The sequence below is a fragment of the Balaenoptera ricei genome, chromosome 4 (genome assembly GCF_028023285.1).
Source record: "Balaenoptera ricei isolate mBalRic1 chromosome 4, mBalRic1.hap2, whole genome shotgun sequence".
NCBI classification, from domain to species: domain Eukaryota; kingdom Metazoa; phylum Chordata; class Mammalia; order Artiodactyla; family Balaenopteridae; genus Balaenoptera; species Balaenoptera ricei.
Genome location: NC_082642.1, coordinates 133,652,893 through 133,662,598, shown reverse-complemented (window position 1 = coordinate 133,662,598; position 9,706 = coordinate 133,652,893). Strand labels below are relative to the sequence as shown.

Below are 9,706 nucleotides of genomic sequence, written 5' to 3'. Positions count from 1 at the left end.
TGTCTCATCTACTGATGAGCCCACAGAAAGCAGTCTTCATTTCTGTTACAGTGTTTTTCGACTTCTTACATTGCTTTTTGATTCTTTCTTAGAGTTTTCATCTCTCTGCTTACACTACCTCTCTGTTCTTGCATGTTGTCCTTTTTTTTTTTTTCATTAGGGCCCTTACCATATTAATCATAGTTATTTTGTTTTATTAAAAAATTTTTCAGAAACTGTTTATTTTCCAACAACCTTATTTCCATTTTCTGTTTAAGAATCTGTAGATGAACAGCTTAGGAACACTCAGTGGTTGCTCCTACATGTCCAATGGCCTCAGCAGTGGGAGCTGCAGACTATTCTTCAGCAGTAAACTGCTGAAAAGGCACAGGAGGAACCTTCATGCCTTCAGCCCAGCCTGCGACCTCGGGTTGAGTAACAGTAAACTCAGGAGCTGGAGCAGTGCATTCACTCTGAAATTTCTCCTTGGTCACAGCCTTTTCAGCAGCACCCTCCTCTTCCTTTTCAACCTCTTTAGGATTTCTGTAGAAGTAGAGATCCAGCATGACCTTCCATGAGTGTTCCTGGGAGATGGTGCCATGCATGCGTAGAACTTCTGGAACAGCATCCATCACATCAGACCTGCTGAGCGAGCTCCCTTGTATGGGTGGCAATGTCCACATAGCACAGAGGAGAGTCTGTGTCACACAGAGCAATAGTAGGCAGGAGATGCCCCTGTGAGAGGCTGGTTGTCAGCCCTGGGATCAGTAACCACCAAAAGTCTCTAGGCTCCAGTAAGGCTTCCTGGATCTAGTTCCAAGTTCCAGGAGTAAGGCAGCTAGCAATAGAGCAGAACACTTCAGCTCAGCTCACTGGCCAATACTCCTGGATGATATGACGCTGACATCAGCTGGGTTTTCAAAGGCAACAATGGCACCAGCTGCCGGCAGAAGCTTCTCTCAGATTTTCTTCAGATTTATGAGGTAGATGCTATCACTTTACCTTTGGTGATGGACTATTCCATTTAGAAGTCAAGGTTGGTACCACCTAAGTGTGTGACTGCTGCGAGGAATTTGAGGAACTCTTCCTCTTTATTTGCAGGACATTGAGGGCTCTGGACATTGTGAAAGTTTCCCTCTAAGTTACAACAGAACCCAGAACAATGCTGTATGGACCCCTCTCTGGGTAGCACATAAAGGCTAATCACAGTTATTTTCAATTCTCTGTCTGATAATCCCCAAATCTGTGTCACATCTAAGTCTGGTTCTAATGCTTGCTCTGTCACTTCAGTCTGTTTTTTCTTGCCTTTGGCAGGCCTTGTAATTTTTTGTTGAAAGGTGAATATGATATGTATGAATAATTAGAATGAGGTAAATAGGGTTTTAGTATGAAGATTTATGTTAACTTTTGCTGTAGCAATAGGTTCTAGAAGATTCGAATTCCTCTAGTGTCCTTGCTTTGTTTTTCCTCTTGACATTGGGCTTTCCTGAGAATGCCTCCTCAGAGAGAGTCTGCTTCTTGTAGGACTTAGAGGTGTAATCTACTGTTTTACTGGAGCCCTGTTGGTGTGGTAGTATGGTGTGGGCAAGGGGGAGCGTTCTATAATCTTTCAATTAAATTTCAGTGTTTTAATCGGCCTTGATCTTGGACTGTGACCTTCACAGGTGTTTCTCCATGGTACAGCTTCCCCTACCCACTGCCCTGCACTCCCTTCCCTGGCTGCAGCCTTCCCAATCTATTTCCTTGAACCTCTGATCCCTGTTGACTATGCTTTTGTTTTTTGTTTTTGTTTTCCCTCTTCAGGTGAAACAGGAAGCCTGGAAGGGGGTGGAATGGGACGGGTTCCCTTCCACCAGCTGGGATAAGGCTCTGAAAAAGTCCTTTTGCCGGGAGAGTATCCTTCGTTATAGTTCAACTGTTGGTTTATTTCACAATGATTACTCTTCCCTTCCCCCTGAGAGCCACAGGGATCTTTCTTGGATCTTCATGGTGAGAACCTAGTGGAGGTACCAGACACAAAGCCCATGAGAATGTAGGGACCCTCTTAAGACTGCAGCCCGAGAAGCCTCTCGCTCTTATCTTAATGCACGTTCTGCTTCCAGCCAGATATTCACCAGAATTACTGTTTGTGTTCCTACCAGTTTATGGCTCCAGCAGCTTCTGCTTCAGGTCAGCAAGTCTCACCTGTGTGCCTCTGCATGAACTTGTCTCTTCAGATTTCTGCCTGGTAATTTGCCCTGCAACCTCAGTTCTCTGATGTGTTCAAGAATAGTCACGGATTTTCAGTTGATCCAGCCGTTTCTTATTGTAAGGACAGCAGTGACAACTTCCAAATTTTTCGTCTGTCAGAGCTGAACCCAGAAGCCTAATCAAATTATTTCTAATTGTATGTTTCTAAACTTGTAGGCACACATAATAGTTAAATGCAAGATTTAAAACTATTCTATCGGGACTAAATATCTTGTCATTTAAGTATATTTTAAAACTTAATTAAAAAAAAACTGTCAGTGTTTAGTATTTGTTGACATTTATATTTTAATTTTTGTCAGTTTTCACTGTTGACATAGTGAACATTGCTTCTAGTTATTTAATTGAAGAAACTGTTGCTTCTCAATTAATAAGCATAGTAATAGCAGTCACTGCCATTTCACGAAATCTTCCTCAGAGGTTACCTTATTTATACGCCCATTAATCAAGAGTAATGTTAGGTCTTATTTTATTCTGTCTATTTTGGGTATTAATATCTTTATTTAAATAACTTACAGTGTCTGGAAACTTTGATCAAGTTCAGCATTTCACTGTATTTATGAAACTACTTGCTCTGGTTTCTTAACCTAAAATACTTTTAAAAATCACATTTTGTGTCACAATCTCCGGATTTTTTTTTTTTTTTTGTAAATAGGTAAAGCACCTCCTATAGAGTTTTTTTTCTTTTAACGAATTAATGAATTAATTTATTTTTGGCTGCGTTGGGTCTTTGCAACCAAGCCATTTGCTGGGCACAGGCTTTCTCTACTTGCAGCAAGCCGGGGCTACTTTTGGTTGTGGTGTGTGGGTTTCTCATTGCGGTGGCTTCTCTTGTTGCGGAGCATGGGCTATAGGCATGTCGGCTTCAGTAGTTGTGGCACTTGCACTCAGTAGCTGTGGCTCACGGGCTCTACAGTGCAGGCTCAGTAGTTGTGGCACATGGGCTTAGTTGCTCCAAGACATGTGCGATCTTCCTGGACCAGGGCTCTAACCCATGTCCCCTGCATTGGCAGACAGATTCTTAACCACTGTGCCACCAGGAAAGTCCCAGGATTATTTTGATTATTGAAGCTTTTCTGGAATAAAGGGAAAGTATTATTACTGATGGGGTTTAGAACGTGCTAACCCCAAATATGGCACCATTGTATATTGAATATTTTAAGTTGAAGGAATTTGAGAAATGGAAGGTGCTGGAAGGACTCTCCACCCTCTTCTTCCCTGAAGCAAGTCATAAGGCCCTCAAGTGAGAGGTGCCCTTTCTATAGCAGGAGGAAAGGAGCAGCCTTATCTCTGAACGTGAATGGACAGGTCTTGCTAATTTCCCCCATTTGACTACAGTTACCTCATACCCTTTGTCCTGTCATATCTTTTCTCATCTTTCCACTCTTCATCAAACTCAGCATAAAAACGCTTAGGTTTAACTGCTTCTTTGGGTCTTTACTTCCTTATGAAGGCTCCTGTGTCACACAAAACTTACATTAAATAAATTTATATGCTTTTCTCTAACTAATCTGTCTTTTGTTACAGAGATCCAGCCAACAACCTGGAAGGTAAAGGAAAAGTGGTATTTTTTCTTCCAAACATTATAAATAGAGAAAGTTTTATTTTTGTCTCTTGTTTTTTGTTAGTATGAGGTGGTCACTGACAGATGTTGTAACAAACCATTAACATTATCCAAGTTTAAATGATCATTATTTTGGTATAATATAATGAAAGATTTCCTCGTTCGAGGAGCTCTGTGATAATTTGATATCTTGTCTTGCATGGCAGGTCAACTGTGGGTCAGGGATGTGACCCTTTGTCTCAGGCTGTGGTTTCAATCAGCCAATCCTCGGAAGCAGGGTACCTCTGTATACCTCAAACACCTTGGTGGTTTCCTGAATTGCTCTATAATTATAGGCTTAAATAGAAATAAATTTAAATGGGGCTTTATTCTTAGTTGAAGTAAACTGAAACCCTGCAATTCTGTGGGACAATGAAGAAGGTAAATTTTGAAGCCTCGTACTTCTGGATGCAGTTCATGAAGACTGGAAACTAGTTGGGATTTCTCAATTTTTCAATGAAATGAAATTTACAAAAAGGCCCCAGGGCTTCCCTGGTGGCGCAGTGGCTGAGAATCTGCCTGCTAATGCAGGGGACACGGGTTCGAGCCCTGGTCTGGGAGGATCCCACATGCCGCGGCTCGGCTGGGCCCGTGAGCCACAACTACTGAGCCTGCGCGTCTGGAGCCTGTGCTCCGCAACAAGAGAGGCCACGATGGTGAGAGGCCCGCGCACCGCAATGAAGAGGGGCCCCCGCTCGCCGCAACTGGAGAAAGCCCTCCCACAGAAATGAAGAGCCAACACAGTCAAAAATAAATAAATAAATAAATATTAAAAAAAAAAAAAAAAAGGTCCCAAACTATTTTATCAGTCTGAATTCCCTGTATAGGTATCTGACTTGCCTAAGAGGAGAGGTTGTGAGATGTCTCCAAGTCAGTTCCATCTCCCACTCTCTCAACCATTTCACACATTCTCCTCTCTACAAAAGCCTCCAGCATCTCCTCCCATCATTTTAAACTGATGACCTTGTTTCTTATTTCATAGAAAAAATACCAACCTTCCAACCTGCATCTGTACTCATATATCCTATATTCCCTTTTGTAGTTAAACATGATGGACCGTCCCTGGTCCTAAGGTCAACTCCTCCTCTTGTGTACTGCCTCTCATCACCGCTCACCTGCTCAGACTTCACTCTGGCAATTGTCCCCTCTCTTTTCCATAAAAAAAGAAGGAAAAAAAAAAAAAAGGACAACAAATTCACCTTGATTCCACATCTCTTTCAGCAACATTTTCCATTTCTCTGCTCCCACTTACAGCCAAAGCTCTTAAAAACAATTGCCTCTACCCACTGTCTACAATTCCAGTTTTCCCACGCTCCCTTGAACCCATTCTAATCTGCCTCCTGTCTCCTTTTCTCCACAAGAACTGTTTATTCAAGGTCACCAGTTACCTCCATGCAGCCAAACCCAATAGTCACTTCTCTGATATAGACCTGATATAGCCTTACCTACAAGCAGCTTTTGGCCCACCAACAGCTTTTTTTTTTTTTTTTAACAAATGATCATCCTTTCCTTCCTGAAACACTTTTCTTCACTTCATGTCAAGACCTTCCTTGCTCTTGATTTTCTTCTATCTCTCTGACCACTCCCTCCCAGCCTCCTTTGAGGAACTTGGCTCTGCCTTACTTTGACACTCTCTACATCGCTCTGCCCCAGAGAATTTTTTTCTACGTATATTCACTTTTCAGATAATGTTATTTAGTCCCATAGCTTTCATGCTCTCTCCATAAAAATTCTAAAATTCATATCTGCCTACTCAACAAACAATTCCACATAGATATTGACAAGTTCCTCACACATAGACTGTTCAAAATTGAACTCTTGATTAAATCTGTTCCTCCACAAGCCTCTTCCCTGTATACATTTGGGTGTTATTATTTGCTCAGTACCAAATGCCAAAAACAGAAAGGTGGTTTTAAAATCATTTTTAATAGTTAAAATTTGTTTTTAAAAAAATAGTGTGATATAATCTCTCCAGTGTGAACTATGCCTCTTTAGCTTACTTTAAGGTAATAAGAACTAACCAGTATAGGACTGTTTCCTCCCTTTTTCTTTTTAAACCAAGAAACCCTGATTCTATTTCGTCATTTAAAGATAATTTGGGCCACATGTGGCAGTGGGTCTGAGGAAAGGAGAGCTTTCTAGAGACCTGGACAGTGCACTGTGACGTGGGGAGCTCGGGAAGGGGGCAGGAGTCTGGCCCTGGGAATGTGATCTAGGCTGCAGGCTCCAGGCTCAGTGAGGGCCTGGGTTCCAGAATTCAGCTTAGTGCAGCCGACTAGACCCTTTGGAGTTGGCTGCAGCTTTGCAGTAAAAGCACTGAAGGGGAGCAATGCATTTTGGGTAGTGGGACAAAAATTAATTTCTGCAGACAAAATCTTTAACAACGATACTAGCCACAAAGAATATAATCATAATGAGGAAAATTTCCTGATGGTTATGGTGACGAAACCCAAAGCAGTGAAACAGCAGGCCCGGATACATGCAACCCAGAGATCAGATCCACCCACCACTGCTGCAGTGGTTCAGCCACAGCAGCAGCTTTGGCTCAAGTGCCAACCTCTGTCCCTGCTTTGGCTCCCACCTCTGCACCTGTACCCATCGCTCCAGCATCAAGGACGCCATCTTCTGAACCTGCACCTCCTACTGCAACTAAACAAGGGAAACCTGCACAGAAGCCAGTGGGGACACCTGTGACTACTAGCCCAATACCCACTGACAGCACATTAGAAGAGTCTTAGCAAAAGCCTTTTTGAAGATGCAAAGAGCACTTGTGACAGGTTGGTCTTATGAGAATATGGTAATGAGATCATGTCAATGAGCTGGTTTCAACAACCCTGACAGAGCAGTGAAGTATTTTTTAATTTACCAAATAAAAAAAGATGACTGATAAGCTTTATTTTTAAGAGCAGTTTTAGGTTTACAGAAAAATTCTGTTTGTTCATTTCTTTTGTTTGTTGGGGATTCCATGCTCAAGTGAAATCATACAGTATGTGTATTTAAAGAGAAGGGAAACACTCTCTTTAAATGAAAATAATTACCAATTAAAAAAAAAATTCTTGACCATTGAATGTAAGACAATTCTTAGATTATTTGAGAAGCTGTACAATTACAGTATATACTTACTATACAAAAACATAGCTTCGTGTTCACATTTTTTGCTTGTTTTGGGTAAAAACTGGTAGTTGTCTGGGTTTCAAAATTATGACTGTGGGTTTGATTTTAATGTGTGCTTTGGGGTAATGTAACTTTTGAAGCTAATGAAGACATGCAAAGGTCACTTTCACTCTCTTACCTTTCCCGCAGCAGAAATGTGTTTACCAGCAAGCTGTGAGTTCAAAGAGTTGCCTTTCTTTTTTAAATCCACAAAATGCTTATTGAATTAAAAAACTAATGGAAATGTTTCGAAACCATGTTTCTGACATTTTTTAAAAATTGCATTTCTTTTAAAAAAAATATTTATTTATTTATTTTTGGCTGTGTCGGGTCTTAGTTGCAGGACGCGGGCTTCTCTCTAGTTGTAGTGCACGAGCTCCAGAGCATGTGGGCCCAGTAGTTGCGGCGCCAGGGCTTAGTTGCCCCGCGGCATGTGGGATCTTATTTCCCCCACCAGGGATTGAACCCATGCCCCCTGCACTGGAAGGTGGATTCTTAACCGCTGGACCACCAGGGAAGTCCCAGGTTTCTAACATTTATAAACTTTTTTTCTTTGTTAGATAAAGATGTGTGACAAATAAAGTCATTGACATTATAATAACTTTGAAAAAGAGGAGGAGGATAGAGCTATATCCAGCATATTTTTTTAATTAGCATTCTGGTATATTTATTTCCAAATATTTATTTCTATACAACTTTTTTTTACTTAGTTGTGATCATACTTTATATAAAATATATCTTGCTTTTCACTTAAATTATATCACATGTATTTCCCATGTCATTATAAGTTGCTTAGAACTACAACTTTAAGTAACTGCACAGTAAAGTGTTAGGTATCCAGCATCTTTTTATTGCATTAAGAAGATGGGAGCAATATTTGGAGGCCTGAGAGATGCACCTGGGAACATATTTTGAAAAATATAAAGTTAAGATTTTCATGGCATATTAAAGGTAAAATCTTAATAAGCAAAAAAAAAGAAAAAGAAAAAACCCTTTTGAATGCCCTTTCAGTTATGTAAATATGATATATAATTATATATATAACATCTCTTGTATGTTGTACAGGCAACTCAAATCGAGAGCTCCCTGAACAAAATTCTTAGTTTTCCTCCCAAACCTAATTATATCCAAGATTTCTTCACATCAATAAATGGTAGCACTAGTAACACCTACTCTTACTGACTTATAAAAGCACTTTATTAACCCTTTGTCACATGTATTTTAGAAATAATTCCCCAGAACGAAGCCTTCCCCTAAAATTTGATTCCACAATAAATCACGGAAAAAAGACAGTCTGAGCCAGACATAAAAATAATTCATACTTACAAAATAAGTTAGGATATAATTATTTGACTTCAAAAGAGCCAATATTTTCAGAAAATATTGAATTTATCCAGAACTTTAAAAAATTATGACTTTTTACAAAATAGTTGTAAGGTACCAACCCATTTTTGGGAATACTTAGATTAGGTTAAATACCATTTATCTTTAGTGTGACTGCTACATTTCTGTAGAATTTAAGTCAAAATGTAAACACTATTATACCATTTGACTATTGTGTCTCCATCTACAAAGATGGTCTACATAATCAAGTTTCTATAGGATATGTGGAATAACTCTCTAACCATCAGAGTATTGCTGCATTTCCCAAGCCCAGGTTCTCCATTCATTCCCACTCGATTCCCTGTGCAAGACACTCTGGGGTTCCAATAGCTCCGACCTTTTAATCTATTCAACCTGTAGAGACTTGCTTTGGCCAGCTCTGTATAAACACTTTGTTTTTCTTAAGAAAATAAACTCTTATTTCAAAACCACTCTTTTGTGGGCAGAGGGCTGTGGTAGAGCCTTGTAAGTAGTAAAATATTTCTCAACACAAGAAAAATGCTCTTGACTTTTTTAAAGGATGTTTTCAATTAAAAAAAATTAACCGCAGTCATTTAAGAGGAAATGAGATGGCAGTTTATTTGATGCTGATAATTTAATTTATTCTTCTGAAAAATTGCCCCAATTTAAAAAAAATCATGAAATAGTAGTTGTATGTAAATACTGTTAGCTCATTACTATTGATTATTCTTATGCCACTCATTAAGTATTTCAAAGTGAAGTTCAAAACCACAATTACTTTCTACCCTCTTCTCTCCACTGCACTGTCCTGTTCCTACACTCTTGAACAGAATTTTTCAAGTCAAGTTGGCATATTTGCTTTCCTTCAACAGCAGTAACAGAAATGTCTGGGAGAAAATGTGTCTGCGGACAAGCACAAGTCATCATATTTCCCACACTCTATTCCTTATTACAAAGCTATTTGTAATCTTTGCAGACTTCACTTATTTTTCTAATTACAATGTCAACTCTCTGAAGCAATACTTGTCTATTTGAAGCAAACTTTTAAAGCTGAATCCTACTAAAGTGAATTCTAAGACACATTTTTTTCAACAAGGAATCTATTTGATTGAATAAACTTTAAAATAAAAAAAGTATATAAATGTACATTAGAACACCGATTCTTAGTGGAGAATTGGAAGAAAAGGAAGCTGACAAGGGGATGCGGCCTTGGCCAGCGAAGTGGGGGATCAGAATCTTGTCATCCCTGAAGAGAAAGGAAGAGAGGGTTCCCAGAAGGAAGTTTGTCACAGTGTCAAATGTGTCAGAGTTCAGAAAATTAGTGACTAAAAAAACACCGTTTGATTTCAACAAAAAACTTGGTACCTTCGATGGAAGCAG

The 9,706-nt window shown here is 39.6% G+C and overlaps 1 pseudogene; it reads right to left on the bottom strand.

Moving 5' to 3' along the window:
• Positions 1-275: 275 nt before the first annotated feature.
• LOC132364429 (small ribosomal subunit protein uS2-like) lies at positions 276-6,451 on the bottom strand (annotated as a pseudogene).
• Positions 6,452-9,706: the final 3,255 nt, after the last annotated feature.